We start from the raw sequence: 15,929 nt of genomic DNA, 5'->3' as shown, positions 1-15,929 counted from the left end.
TCACTCCAAGGGAGATTCCTTCGCTCTTCTGGTGCAGGCTGAAGACAGGCTGTCCTCTGAGGATGCATGACCAGGAAACAGTTGCAATTGATGGCAGGCGCTGAAGATACAATGTCTCAGAAGTTGTCTTTGCTTCTTTATTGCAGTTTGTAGAGTTTCTGTAGGGTCCAGATGCAGTTTCTTCGGTGAGAAGGTGAAGTGGAGAATGTAGAAGATTCCTGCTAGAGTCTTGCAATCTGAATCTGAAGAACCACCTAAAGGAGAGACCCTCAATAGCCCTGAAAGGGGGATTGGTCAGCTAAACAGTTAAGCACCTATCAGGGGAGGGCTCTGATGGCAACTGCTGGCACTTGCCACTCAGATGCTCTCAGAGTACCCTGCCAACTTGGAATCCAAGATGGCAAAACCCAGGAACTCTCTGGAGGAGCTCTGAGCATCACCCCGGGGTGGTGATGGACAGGGGAGTGGTCAGTCCCCTTTCCTTTGTCCAGTTTCGTGCCAGAGCAGGGACTGGGCGTCCCTTAACTGGTGAAGACTGGATTATGCAAGTAGGGCACCAAATGTGCCCTTTAAGGCATTTCCCGTGGCTTGGGGGGTCTACCCCTCCCAAGCCTGTAGCACCTATTTCCAAAGGGAGAGGGTGTAACACCCCTCTCCCAAAGGAAATCCTTTCTTCTGCATTCCTGTGCTTGAGCGGCCCAAGCAACAGGAGGGCAGAAACCTGCCTGAGAGGTGGCAGCAGCTAGGGCTGCCTTGAAAATCTCAAAAGGCTGGAATGGCAATACTGGGGGTCCTCTAAGGAGCCCCTAGACTGCATGGAATCATACAACCAGTGCTTGCAAAAGCCTTGGGGTATGATTCTAACATGTTTGATACCAAACATGCCTATGTTCGGAGGTACCATTATGTAGCTGGACAAAGGTAGTGATCTATGTCCAGTACACGCCTAAAATGGCGTCCCTGCACTCACGAAGGCCGGAAAAATTGTCCTGGAGGTCGTGGGAGCACCTCTGCTAGTGCAGGGGTGCCCTCACACACAGGTACTCTGCACCCTGCCCTCAGGGCTGGAGGGCCTGCTATAGGGGTGACTTATAAATAACCTGATGCAGTGTAAATGACAGTGAAAGGATGCCTGCACCCTTTCACACAGGCTGCAATGGCAGTCCGTCCTGCAGAAGCCTTTGCATGGGCTCCCTACGGGTGGCAAAAGAAATGCTGCAGCCCATAGGGATCCCCTGGAACCCCAATGCCCTGTGTACCTACGCACCATATACTAGGGACTTATAAGGGGGCACCAGTATGCCAATTGTGGGTGAAATACTTGGTTAGCAGTATGCAACAACAACATTTAGAGGAGAGAGAGCATAATCCCAGGGGTCCTGGTTAGCAGGATCCCAGTGAACACAGTCAAGCACACTGACATCAGGCAGAAAATGGGGGTAAGCATGGCAAAAAGAGGGTACTTTCCTACATGTTACTATAACAATTTTCCATCTCTTGTGTCTGCCTCTGTCCTGTGTCTCCGTCTAACCCTTGTTGAGATCTTCTCTACACTCACATCGCAATCCACCTGTCCCTCACAATACCTGTGTCTCATCTAAAGGCAACTACAACAGCATTTGGCCTTCTTGCAGGATTAGTCACATTTCATCCCAGCTTCCACCTCATGTTCATGATTTCCAACTCTGTTTCATGAACATGTATGATTTTTGAGACACATTATTGTGTTATTGGAAGCAGAACTGGAAAGTATTGCTTCACTGATCCTCATCTACATGCATTTACCTCCTGGGCCTCCTTCAACCCTCCCTTCCTCTTCTCACCCTGTGGTAGTTACCCTTCATGTCTGCCTCTGTCACTCTCCTTTCCATGTATGTCCATCTGCCCCCTAGTCTCTAATAACGTGGATGCCTTGTAATTACCCATTTAAGTGCTTTCCAAAGTTTTTAGAACCAAAACTGCCATAAACCTACACACCACAAGGGCTCCATTCTGGATCTTATAATCTCCAATTCCCCCTACCTAAAGACAGGTGACCCCATTCCAGTTGACTGGTCTGATCACATGCAAATCCCGTTCTCTCTAACCGGCTCTTACACCAAAACGTATGGGCAACCCAAGAAAGAGACAAAATGGTTTAGAGACACACCCAACCTTGACACTGAAGCCATGGCCAGCATGGCCGTCCCCATCCTAATTGTGATCACACCTTATCTTGACATCAACGACACCACCAACAAGTTCAACTCCTGCATGGCTTGACAAATGTGCACCAATGAAGTACAAATTAAGAAGACCAAAACCCTGTAGGCTCTGGTTCTTTAAACAGCATTGTGAAGAACAAAAACTTATCAGAACACACAAGAAAGGATGGAGAAAAGCACCATCATTCCTAAGTATGACTGAGCTTCATAAAGCAAGAAAACGAATACACAGACCAAATCCTCAGAGCCAAATCCTCCCATATCAGAGCCCTCATGAATTCCGCAAAGAATAGACCAAAATGCCTGTTTAAGGTTATTGCACAGTCTGCTAACCCTGCTATTACTTTGGCTCCTAAACCATCCATTGCCTGTTAGAATGACTTTGTGGATTTCTTTGATAAAAAAATTAGAGACATCCATATTTTGCTTCCCATCAATGACTCCCTTGAAACAGTTGAGCCTCTACCATGCAATGCAATACAACCATGGACATCGTTCTGTCCAATCTCCAAGCAGGACCCACTATGAACTATCTCCAAAGTAAAACCGTCATCAGGACGCTATTCCAGGACGCTATTCCCGGATCTATCAGCAAATCTCTTGCCACACAACTACTCCCCATATGGACCACCTTGGTCAATTCCTCTGTCAATCAGGGTATCTTCCCTGAATTACTAAATCACTCTGCTCTTAAAAAAATAACCTCATGATCAAGAGAACCTGAACAACTACGGCCCAGTCACCACAATCCAATTTTTAGGCAAAGTCATGGAAAGCTGCGTAGCGTCCCTACTAGCTTCACACATCTAAACAAACAATCTCCTAGACACTTCAACCAGGTTTCCGACAGGGTTTCAGTATAGAAACTGCGATCCTCCAAATAGTGATGACTCCCTTAGAATCCTCAACTCTGGCAACTCCTACCTCCTGGTCCTCCTGAATTTATTCACAATGTTCGACACTGTCAACCCTCATGACCTCCTTTGTATTCTTGAACTATGCATGGGATGTGGAGGAACAGTCCTCAGCTGGGTTTCCTTTTACCAATCCAACTGTTCCCAAATTGTGAAAATGGGCAACTCATTCTCAAGACCAGTCAGAATTCACCAAGGTGTCCCCCAACGCTCAATCTTTTCTCTAACCCTCTTCAACCTGTACCTAGAACCACTGTGTGATTCTCAGAAACTCTGGAATTCTCTTCCACCTCTACACCGACGATACCCAAACATAATTGACAATCTCAATTGCCCTGCTTTCAAATACTCACTTAACAATTCAAAACTGGATGTCCAATCACCATTTAAACCCAATTGAAATGGAATTTCTTTTGACCTCACCTCCGAGAACAAAAATGCTTGTACAAAAATGGATGGCCAGCTTTTCCACCTTTGTAGGCTGCCCTGCCATTGTCACAAGTGCCAGATCACTCGGCATCACCCTGGACAATTGTCTTAAACTTCACACCCACAAAACAACCATGGCCAACAGCACACAACACCAACTTAGGCAGCTTTGGGGCTTCAGACAAATGATTCTGGAACAAGACCTCAAAACAGTGATGTAGTCTCTCATTCTCTCAGGATCAGATTATAGAATTGCCCTTCTCTCAGGCATTCCCTAAGTTCACCTAGGCCCACTGGGAGCAACACTACATGCTGCAGCACGCTTCGTCTTAGGTCACTAGACATTTGACCACATTTCCCCTGCCCTGCTAAACCTCCAATGGCTCCCCATTCAAGTGCGGGCCCAATTCAAAAGCGCTTGCATCACCCACAGAGCGTTGCACTCCTCCTCACCCTCCTATCTAATTGAGAAACTGAAAATGTCCGGAGCAAATAGGTGTTCTAGAAATGCCCAATCTCTGCTCTTGGAACCCCCACCTTCAGGCAAGAACAATATACGAATCAGTCCTTCTATGGCAGCGCCACTAGAATCTGAAACTCTCTGGCTCCCCCTCCTCCATCTAACCATCTACCTATGAACCTTCAAAAAGGACCTCAAGCTCCTCCTATTTGACAGACATCTTGGTTAATTTACCCTCAACCAGTTATTTGTATTGGTTATTTACTTTCTCCAATGTGCCCTGATCTCCCTTCGTATAACTGTTCATGTCCTCTGCCCTATTGCTGTAGCTGTTTCTAGTGGTAACCCCTGTATATATACACCCATGTCTGAGTTCAACTACTATTAATGTAACCCGCTGTAACCCTGTATTCTGTGTATTGTAAAGCACTCTGATGCCTATGGGCCATGTCCGTGCTATATCAAATTGAAAATAAATAAATGATCCAATTGTTAGAATGACAAACTTTCAAGTCCCACCTAGCTTTAATGGACATGAGAGTAGCAATTTTTTAAATGTAACTAAAGCATCATGTAGAAGTGCACTGTCATTGACAGACAGCCAATTTTCCATTACAATGGGCACTAGATTTGTACACACATTCAGTATTACCAGATTGCACACAAATGATCATTTTGTGGAAATCAGGTTTCAGTGAAAATGTACCATTTGTGCATCAGCAAGTAAAGTGTCCTGATTTATTTTATTCTATTAAAATCTTTGATACCAACACACTTCAGAATTACACAAATAGTGCTTCATGTTTGCTTTCATTACTGTTAAATGTGTACTATTCATTTACAGGTATTTAGATTTTGTGTGTGTTACAAAAATTATTCTTTCAGCCTTTCCTTTCACACTCCTTGTACCAAAGCAAGATTGCTAAATAATTGACTTTACGTTTCTTTCACTGTCTGCATAGTTAGAGGAACTTGTAAACACCAATCCCCATACTAAAAAATAAGCATCAATTTGACATAGGACATAGTCTGACATTTGACCTCTGTCTTTGAAGTGCAGCAAATATGACAAGATAGCTACAGAGCTAAAAGGCATCTTTATTTATTGCTTTGGCTTTTGCGATCACCAAAAATCGTCTTGCAACTGACGCACAGTTTGGGAAACACTGCTGTATTTGCACACTATTCATAGTGCACCATGTGTTCCTTAATCAGAGTTTCCCTGTTTGCCAAAAATGTGTTTTTTTAATTAATGTATATGTAAATATATAGGGGCACTTTTAATATTATTCCACACAATGTGGTGCAGCAAGAGAGCTTACTGTGCTGCACTGCATGGAAGGGAGACAGCAGAAATGTTCAATATTTACAAAGATATGGAGCATTTCTGCGCTCTCTCTGTGCCCGTTTACTGAGTGCTGCCTAGTGCCAACATACAAAAATAGGGATATCTTTCCTCGCTGTGGTTCTGTTGAGCAGGTGTAACAATTTGGTGCAAAGCCCAGTTTACAAGTCTTTGTAAATCTAGGTTTGCATCAAAATACATGGGTGGATGCATGTGGACACCCATGTAACACCAACACTGCTCTAGTATTGGAAGTCAGTGCTATTCTTTACTTTGTATTTACAAACTATGCAAAGCCACACAAAGTGGCTTTGTCAATCAGTCAAGAAATTTGGATTTAGAAAGTGTTGCAAATCACCCGTGAGGGTTTCAAAGCACTGGCAATGCTTTGCGGTGCGCTAGTAATTTGAACACCCATGTCTTGAGTCCTTTTCTGAATTCCTGGAGTGATGCGGCATTCCTGAGGTGCAGATGAAGGTTGTTCCAGGCTTTGGCCACCAGGTGAGAGAAGGAACGACCCCTGCTGTTGGATCGGCCGATCGGGGGAGGTGTCTGCGAGGAAAATGGAGGCAGATCGCAGGTGTCAGGTTGATTGGTGGAAGGTCATTCATTTGTTGATGTATGCGGGCCCTTCATTGTTAAGGGCTTTGTATGCAGGATCAGCATTTTTAACTGGCATCTCTTCTGGATCTGTATCCATTATAGCTTCTTGAGGTACAGATTGATGTGAGTCCATCTGGGGAGGTCAAGGATGAGTCTTGTTGTTGAGTTTTGTATTGTTTGTAGTCTCTTCAGGAGGTGTTCAGAGATTCCTATGTAAAGAGTGTTACTGTAGTCCAGCCTGCTGGTGAGGAGGGGATTCTGATGTTGATTGACAGACACCTGAAAATCTTATGGAGCATGCATCAGGTGTATAAGCAAGTGGGTGAAACTGCATTTACCTGTTTCTGCATAGATAACTTGCTGTCAAAGATGATGGCGAGGTTGCATGAGTGGTCTGTCGGGGTGGGAAAAGGGCCGAGTTCAGCAGGCTACCAAGTGTCATTTTATGGCAAGGTGTTGTGGTTCCCAAAAATTAGGACTTCTGCCTTGTCCGTGTTGAGCTTGAGACAGTTGTCCATTATCAAGTTGGCGACGTTCACTATACATCTGTAGAAGTTGGTTCTGTGGATGAAGTGGTATTCTGACAGTGAGAGGATAAGCTGGGTGTCTTCAGCATAGGAGATGATGTTGAGTCCATGTGATCTTATGGTGTTGGCCAGGGGGGCACGTCTGTGTTGAAGAGGGTGGGGGTGAGAGGCGACCCTTATAGGACACCGCAGATGATCTCCTTGGGTTCTGAAGTGAATGGTGGGAGAGTGATTCTCTGGGTTCTTCCCCTGAGGTAAGAGGCGATCCATGTGAGGGCGTCTCCTTTCCAATTTTGTGGAGTATGTTGATTAAAATATGGTGGGAGACCGTGTCGAAGGAGGCTGACGGGTCCAGGAGGATGAGGACTGCTGTTTTGCCGCAATCTAGGAGGACTCTGATGTCATCAGTGACTGCGATCACGGCTGTCTTAGTGCTGTGGTTGGCTCAGATTCAGGATTGAGTGGGGTACAGGAGGCTATGGTGTTCCAAGTGTTTGATGAGTTGCTTGTTGATTGCCTTTTTGAGAACCTTCACCGGAAAGGGGAGCAGGGAGATGGGTCGTTAGTCTGCTGATCTGCTAGATCAGCGGATGGTTTCTTCAGGTGGGGTCTCACTTCAGCGTGTTTCTATTCTTCAGGGAAGAAGACCGTGGTGATGGAGATGTTCAGGAGCTAGTCACTAATTGTCTTAATACCGAGGTTGAAAATGTGATGGGAACATGGGTCCGTGGGTGCTCCTGAGTGTACGGAGTTTATGATGGAGATTGTGCTTTGAGCTGTAAGAGGGTCCAATGGGTGAGCAGGTGTTCAGAGTTTGTGTTCATGGGTGTGAGTAAGCTGATGTTGTCTGCCGCTGAGGGTTGGGGTTTGAAGTTCTTGTAAATAGCTGAATTGAGATCTTGTCATGAAGAAGTCCGGCAGGGTGTCACACAGTTCTTGGGAGGGGATGATGTAATCACTGGTGGCTGTGGGGTTGGAGAACTCCTTTACGATGGTGAAGAGCTCCTTGCTATGGTTTGTGATGGCTTCTATGTGGTCTGCTAGAGTTTTCTTCCTTGTATCTATCAGGTGGCGGTGGTACTGGTTGAGTGATGTTTTGGGGGTGGTCTGGTGTTCTGTCTTTTCACTAATACACCACTTCCCTTATAGTTACTGGCAGTTTCAGAGGATTTCAGCTCTGTGGTGAACCAACTGGCTCTCCTGGCCGGTAATTTGGGTTTGGGAGGCTTGGCGGGGCGATTGCTTCAGGGCATTCCATGATCCACAGGGAGAAGTTCTTTGCAGCTTTTTCTGGGTTGGTTGGGGGATCTGTCATGGAGGTGGGAATTGAGAGTGTGGCTTTGTGTGGCTTAGTAAATGGCAAAAATTATTTTGCATTGGGGTTTGTGCCATATATGTGACTCAACACCGAAATCAGAATCATGATAAATCTGGGGCTAGGTCCTTAGAAATGGAGGGCTTCATTATGAGTCTGGCAGTCCAAGGACCGCAAGACTTGTGGTGATGGTTGGACCGCAACACTCCTAGCAGCCCAACTGCCACATTATGACTCTGTCGATCAGACCGCCAGGGGACTGGCGTCACCGCCGGGAACAACTTTCCCAATGGGCTGACGGTGGTCGGACCTATAGTCAGCCACGGCAGCGCTGAACTCGCCTCCACTGTGCTTATCACGGCTCCTGTTTCCTGCCAGCCTTTCCATGGTGGGGACCCTGCCATGGAAAGGCTGGTGAAAGCACCGTGCAGGGGGCCACAGGGGGACACCTGCACTGTCCATGCCTGAGGCATGGGCAGTGCAGGGTCCCCCTTGCCTAGCACCCTTGGAATGCACACTGTCTGCTGTGCAGACGGTGCGCATTCTGAGCGCGCTGTTGTGCTACGGTATTGGATTTGATTCACTGAGACCAATACTGTAGCACTGTTCCCACTGGTCAGCCCAGCAGGAACATCATAAAACAATCTTCCCGCCAGTCAGCTTAGCGGAAACATTGTAATGCAACAGGGGGTGATGCCGGCATGACGAAAGCGTCCTCTACGCAGCTTTGCTGGTCCCGCAGTGGGACTGCCAAAGTCGTAATGACCCCCAAAGTCTAATGAACACAGAGATATAACCACTGTTTGTTACTCTGATTGCTGTAGAAAACGTCCACAAAATAAATTCCAACTTTATTATTATGAATAGTGTATTTAGAATGTACTCCACTTAATATTCTTTTGATTCACAATAGTGCCTATTGTAATGTGTAGGAAAGTACCCTCTTTCTTGGCATAGTTACCCCCATTTTCTGCCTGCTGTCAGTATGTTTGCTTGTGTTCACTGGGATCCTGCTAACCAGGACCCCAGTGATTATGCTCTCTCCCTTCTAACTTGGAACTAGTACCATTTTCACCCCACATTTGGCATACTGGTGCTCCCATGTAAGTCCCTGGTATATAGTACATAAGTACCCAGGGTATGGGGTGCCAGGGGATCCCTATGGGCTGCAGCAAAGTGTTGTGCAAGCCTGCCATTGCAGCCTGCGTGAAAGGATGCATGCACCATTTCACTACCAGGTCACTGCAAGTCTCCACTATGGCAGGCACTCCTAGCCCAGAGGGCAGGGTGCAAGTGCCTGTGTGTGAGGTCACCCCTGTGCTAAGGGTGGTGCCCAAAGCTCCTCCAGAGGGTTCCTGGGCGGTGCCATCTTGAATCCAAGGTTGACAGAGACCTCTGGGAGCATCTGAGTGGCCAGGCCAGGCAGGTGACGTCAGAGCCCCCTCCTGATAGGTGGTCGCCTGGCTAGGTGACCAATAACCCTTTCAGGGCTTTTTAGGATCTCTCTCTTGGTGGGTCCTCAGATTCGGCTTGCAAGATTCCAGCAGAACTCCTCTGCAACCTCCACTTTGACTCCTAGCCACTCGAACTGCGACTGGACCATCCAGGAACCGACAATCTGCATCCACTAAGAAGACTTGTCTTGCATCATTGTTTCCACGGCTCCTTCCAGCTTCTGCAACATTTCCCTGCTGTGCATCCTCTGAGGGCGTAAGTCTTCAGTCTGCATGAGAAGGAAGCAGGAATCTCCCTTGGAGGGAAGGAGTCACTCCCCTGCATCCACAGGCACCTACTACAACAATGGCTGGCTGCATGGATCTCCTCTCATCCTGAGCTGCGTGGATCCTGCATCACGGGTGGTGGTCCAGAGTAGTCCTCTTGATCCCCTCTGCCAGCTATGCAAATTTTACGCAGTACAGTACCCTTTTGCACTGGTTCTCTTGCAGCTGCCAAGGCTTGTTTGCATCACCTCCAAGGGTCTTCAGGCAACGTGTAGCTCCAGTCCCCAGCACTCCTTCCTGCGACACACAGCCCTCTGCATGGTTCTCCTGCGGCGTGGGATCCCTTTCTGTAGTGCTATGTCGGCTCCTGCAACTTCTGTGTCCCCATCCTGTGGGACCCATGGGGTGATGTCTCTGCTCCTGTGGGCTCTCTGTGTCGCTGAGGGTCCCCTCTGACTCTCCCTCCTGTGTTGTGTCCTCCTGGGTCTCGCTGGTCCCCGGCAACTCCACTTTTCCACTAACCGCAAAGGTGCCTTTGCCAAGGTTGTTGGTGGAATTCCTGCACCGACGGCGTGGGACATCTTCTGCATCCCTCAAGAACTCTTCTGCTGCTCCAGGGCTGCAGTGCTGACCTGATCTTCATCACCATCGACCAACTGGTGCAAGTACATCTGGGTGGGTAGTAGTTCTTACGCCTCCTGGACTCCACTGTGACGTTTGGATTTGGTCCCCTGTCTCCACAGGTCTTCCTATCCAGGAACCCACCACTGTTTTTTTGCAGACTTGTCTAGGTGTCTTTTTTTCTTCTTTTCCTTCCTTTTGAGTGGTTTGGGAAATTCCAGTGATTTACTCCTGCTTTCCTGGTCGCTGGGGGGGTACTATGTTACTTACCTCTGTGGTTTTCTGGTACTCCCAGTTCCCATCTACACATTCCACTTACCTAGTTGGGGGTCCTGTGTTTGTATTCCATTGTTTTAGTATATGATTTGGGCTCCCTCTATTGTCTAACTGCATTTGCACTGTTTTCTAACCTCTTCTATGCCTATTGCTGTTTACTACTGTATATAATTAGTGTATTACTTACCTCCTATTGGATGGTTGCCCTTCTAGTATCTTGTGGTATTGTGTGACCAACAATAAAGTACCTTTATTTTTGTACAACTGAGTGTTTTCTTTCATGTGTGAAAGTGTTGTGTGACTACAGTGGTTTTGCATGAGCTTTGCATGTCTCCCAGATAAGCCTTGGCTGCTCATCCACAGCTGCCTCTAGAAAACCTGGGTCTAGACACTGCCTTCACTTCACTAAGAGGGGATACCTGGACCTGGTATAAGGTGTAAGTACCTTAGGTACCCACCACACACCATGCCAGCTTCCTATATAATGTATGTAAAACATTAATCCTAAACAATATTAAAAGTATTATCTCTTTTATAAACAAAATATAACACTTTCTAGGCAAAACAAAGATTTGCTGCTATCTTTAAGATTTTATACCACACCACGCTCCAAGAATAATTCTTTATTGTTCGACCTCGCTGCCCCTTGAAATTCAAAGTATGAAGGTGAAGTACTTGGAAATTCTGTGAAATCATGATGAGCCCATGTATTGGTATGTGAGACCATATTTCAGAAATTTGCAGCATTACAATAAAATGGAGCAAATATGTTGGCACTAATATTGCTGTTGCTTCCATATTAGGGATTGAAGCAAGCAAACTTCACTCCACGTTAACATTTTTGCACCTGGTCAACAACAAAAGAGGCAGAATGCAAAACTAATTCCTGCATACATCAATTCTTGATTGTTTGTTTTAAGCATTCTGTTCAGATAGTGGATTTTTCAGCAAAGGAAAAACCTTTGACAGTGTATTGCATCAAAATATTGGGGCAAACTGTGCAATGTTCACTTGACTTATTTTTAATTAGAAACGTAGGAAACTCACTTTGCTTCAAACTGAGGGGCATATATATGAGCCCCCTTGCACTACTGTTGTGTTAATTTTTGTGACGCAACTGCGGCACTAACCTTGAACTCATATCTATGAGGCCATAGAAGAGCCGCTTTGCATGGCTTAGAATGGCCTCATAGATATGGAGTAAGGCAAGGCAGTGGAAATCGCTGCATTACCTTACTCTGTGCAAGAAAAGTGTTCCATGGGCTTTGCGGTGGGTGTTTCTGCGCAACACCCATGGATTTTGATGCATCCCCAGCTTACAAAAGCTTCTACCTGGGGATGCACCAAAACCTTACGCCTCCCCGGAGGAGGTGCGACAAAGAGAAATATCTTTATTTCTCCTCATTTTGTCCTCTTTCTATGTGTGCTGCATTCTGCCTCCCAGGATTGTTTTTGTGCAGGAAGGTGCCCCTTCCTGCAGAAAAGCAATCCTGCCTACAATGCAGACACCCTTGCACAATAGTGCAAGGGTGCCGGCGTTGGCTCTAGGCTGCCAAAATGGCACCAGCACAGGGAGAAAGAACCTGAATCCGCCATATGCCATAGATACTGAGCATTCCTCCACTTTCCCTTTGACACAGGGCAGTGCAGCAAGGGGACTTGCTGCACTGCCCTATGTCAAAAGCCCTTAAATATGGTCCCTTGTTTCATAGTCTAAGTTGTTGTATATAAACATAGAGCAAATTAGCATCTTGTTTCCTTCTGTTCTATACATACTGCAAAAATGATGCAAAGGTCATGTGTTCCAAATTTTCCAATAGTGCAAATTTTATTTAAAATAAATTGTATATAGTATTTATATTAACCTGTGAACCCTGAGTACTGTTTGCCAGAAAACCTGTCCCCTTCCCTTCTCCCTCTCAAGGAATGGATGTTTTTAATATGTTAATAATAACAAGCATCTACAAGTAGAGGTTAAAGTGCACAGCAACACGTCCCGGCATTTTTGCAACTTTTGATCCACTTGGCTAAAAACAGTGTTTTTTTAAAAAAATCTGCAAATTATGCAGCAGATGATGTATTATGTGGCAAATTTGGCACATCCATAAGCTTGAAAAAAAAGCCCAAGCTGCAGAATCACATAATTCCAGTGGCCCTGGCCCTAAGGGAAAATGTTCGAATATGCTGACCTACTGTTAAGGTATGCTGTAGCTTTAGTCAAAGGCAAACTTGCAGTTGTGCAAAGTAGTGAATCTGTCATGCATTGATGTCAAACCGAATATTGTTCTGCTCTTTAAATCACTCAAAATAAATATTATGATAACATTTCAATATATCTTCTAATAAGTTCACAAAAAGTACATGCCTTTTCTGTTAACATTATGTAGTGGGCATGGCATTAATCCTACAGTTCACTGTCTGCAAGAAATTAGCTTTTATTGCAATGCAATGCTGGTCACTCACTCATCTAACCATCATCTAATGAACAAATTTAATAGTGCATATAAATGTGTGAATAAAGGCAAAGCAACATAACGACTCTTGATAGAAGTATTAAAATGTAACAATAGGTATTGAGGCCTCTTAGTTATTTGCAAAGAAACCGTTCAGATCAGTTTATGTTGTTTCACAGTACACCATCATTCTTTAATTATTTACTATTGCTGTTTGTCGCTATCAAATAGCAATAGTTAAGTATTCTGGGATTTGAAACTAACCCTAATTCCTTTTAGCAATGCTTTCGAAACAACAAATACGTTTCAGACACAAAAGGTCTAAATTCAATAGCTTAATGTAAATACAGTTTTATTTGAATAAATTAGAGAAAATGTTAATTTGTATGAATTTATTTTTGTATAAACACTGGATTATGTAGCTTTCCCTTTTAAATGTCTGTCCTTTCTGCTGCTAGCATATGCTTCTGGTGAGCAATGTGTGTTTAAATGCAAAATGTATTTAAGACTGCAGTACCACCTCCTGTATCCAGGGGCGGAGATGAGCAAAAATATAACCACACTTGATGACACATAGGTCCCCACAAGGCAATTTTTGTAAAATTTCACACAGATGTTCCTAAAGTCATTTTTTTATCATTTAGAAGACATTGCTTTGTGGGGACCTAGGTTCAGGCCCCCACAGTGCATAGTAACACAAACACACACACCTGAACAGAGGGTGCATCATACCACCACAAAACAAAGTCAAGCTGGTAGTGTAAGGGGCACAGGCAAGAGGGATAGAATTCTATGAATGAAAGTTATTTGGCACAAGCAACTCTGAACACACTAAGGAAGAAGTGTTGGTGACTAAACTCACTACTCCAGAGACATCTTTGACCACAGGATTAACGCGCCAGAGTGAAACATACACTCCAACCATTACATGAGGTGCCCTCAGTTTTGTGGGTGCCTATAACACTGAAAATCATGGCCAAAAACTGTAAGTTATGAGATAGTGGCCACAGAGGTTCAACCAGGCTTAGGTGCCCTCCATAAGGTACTATTCTATTTCTCAGTTCCTCTTAACACTCTGAGATTGACTTTGACCAATATGGCACTCAGCTGCTCCCGGGACTATGTCCTGCAACTCCATAACAATCATAAAAGCCTTGAGGCCATGGTGCACAAGATACCTTATTGAATTGGGACCTTTTCCAGTTTCCTGGGTCAACCAGTAGACCCCTTTCAGTGTTTTGCCTCCTCCTGTGCACCCTTGTATTATGGGTTTGCAGAGTTTGGTGTAGGCACATCAGCACTGGCTAATAGCCACTGATCTACCTTTCTCAAACCCTAGATTTTGGGGGAATAAATTTTTTTCAAGCTAATGTGTTTAGAATTTTTAATTCTATTAAAGACACGGAGGTGAGCATTATGCTTCTCTTTCTTTACTGATACTTTTACAGCAGCCAAACAAAAAACACAAAACTTTAAACTGCATATCCCATGACCCATGATCCCCACAGCCCACTGTCTCACCCAATCAAGGCGCTCATGTCTCCCTATATATGTCGATATGACAAAGTCCTTCCTCCTTCTTTACGAACAACTCAAGGCCTCAGAACCTGAGTCCAACACGAACTGCAATGGAATCAACACATCGATTCCACAGGTTGAATGGCATCCAACAGTCAAAGACCAACTTCCTTCGCAGCAACTGCTGATCAACTTTCAGCACCACGAGCATCAACTTCAAGTCGATTTTGCACCGGTACCTGAAATGTAAACATTAAAGTTATAGCCATCCCTTACAGATAGTAAAATCAATTATGGGCTGGAAAACGGGATCCAATAACAGCAAGGAACAATGCACCACAGAAAATAACTATGAATAAAAAACATTGCATTTAAAAAACATGCCAAATGACCAATTCCCATTTTAATAATATTTCGAAACCCAGGGTGGGATAATGAAAAATGTCCCAGCAAACGAGAAGGAACATTTTCATTCTATTACGGACAAGGAGGCAACGATTATGCATTCCTTTTCTCACTTTATTAAAACAGCTTTTTCAAAGCATGTATGAAAATAAAACATATAAATAACATCAGAACTACATATCCCATGAAACCTTGGGAGTAAGTGCCCCTAGCAACCACAGTCCAATCATAGCACAGTTGATTGTTTATCAGTGTATGAAGACCCTTCCTCTTCCTCTTCTTCACTGGAGGAAGTTTAGCCTTTGGTGATAATTCTATTTGAACCATTGATCATTACCTATGTAAAAAACACTGCATGTTATAAACTTATCACAAATTTATAAATCTTGACATACCAAGAGAGTAACCCACCATTAGGTTAAATGAGATGAAAAATATATGTGTAATGAATCAATTTTTCAAATATTTTATATGTTAATTTCTAGTAATGACTTTACTTATTGAGAACAAAGGTATATAGAGAGGGTCAGGAGATCATGCTTTAATGGCTCTGGGTGGGATAATCCTCACCTCCTAGTCTTTAATAGAATTGAACCTTTCCTTCTCATTAGCTAGGAACTTTTTCATTCTATGTCAGGATCGGAGGCGAGGATTATGCATGTTCAGAGCTTACTTACCACCAGAGATGCTGCCTCTCAAATAGGTTTAAAATAGAATTTCTTAAAGATTGATTTGGATGACCAATCTGCTGCGGTCATGATATCTTCTAATCTGCCACCTTCCTTGATGGCTTTAGGTGCTATAGGTCCCCTTGTGGAATGAGCACCAAATTTATGCATATTAACACCAGCTTCCGTCATGATCCACCCTTTCAATTAAAGGAGAAGTAACTGCCTTAAAAGGTTTCTGCAAGGCAATGAGGAGTTGTCTCTCCCCTGGAGGTCTGATATCAGCTTGCATGTCCTCATATGCTTTAATGCATCTTACAACACATAATTTAGGTTGTTCAGAAAAAACTGGATAGGATACCGACCTGATATTAGTTTTAGTTTAGTTTCATCAGGAGTGAAAGTCCTGGCTCAAATATCTAGTGCTCGGATATCTCTTTTACATAATATGAGGCAAAGTAAGATGGCTA

The sequence above is a fragment of the Pleurodeles waltl genome, chromosome 7, assembly GCF_031143425.1.
Source record: "Pleurodeles waltl isolate 20211129_DDA chromosome 7, aPleWal1.hap1.20221129, whole genome shotgun sequence".
NCBI lineage: Eukaryota > Metazoa > Chordata > Amphibia > Caudata > Salamandridae > Pleurodeles > Pleurodeles waltl.
Note: the sequence above shows the minus strand (reverse complement) of the source record.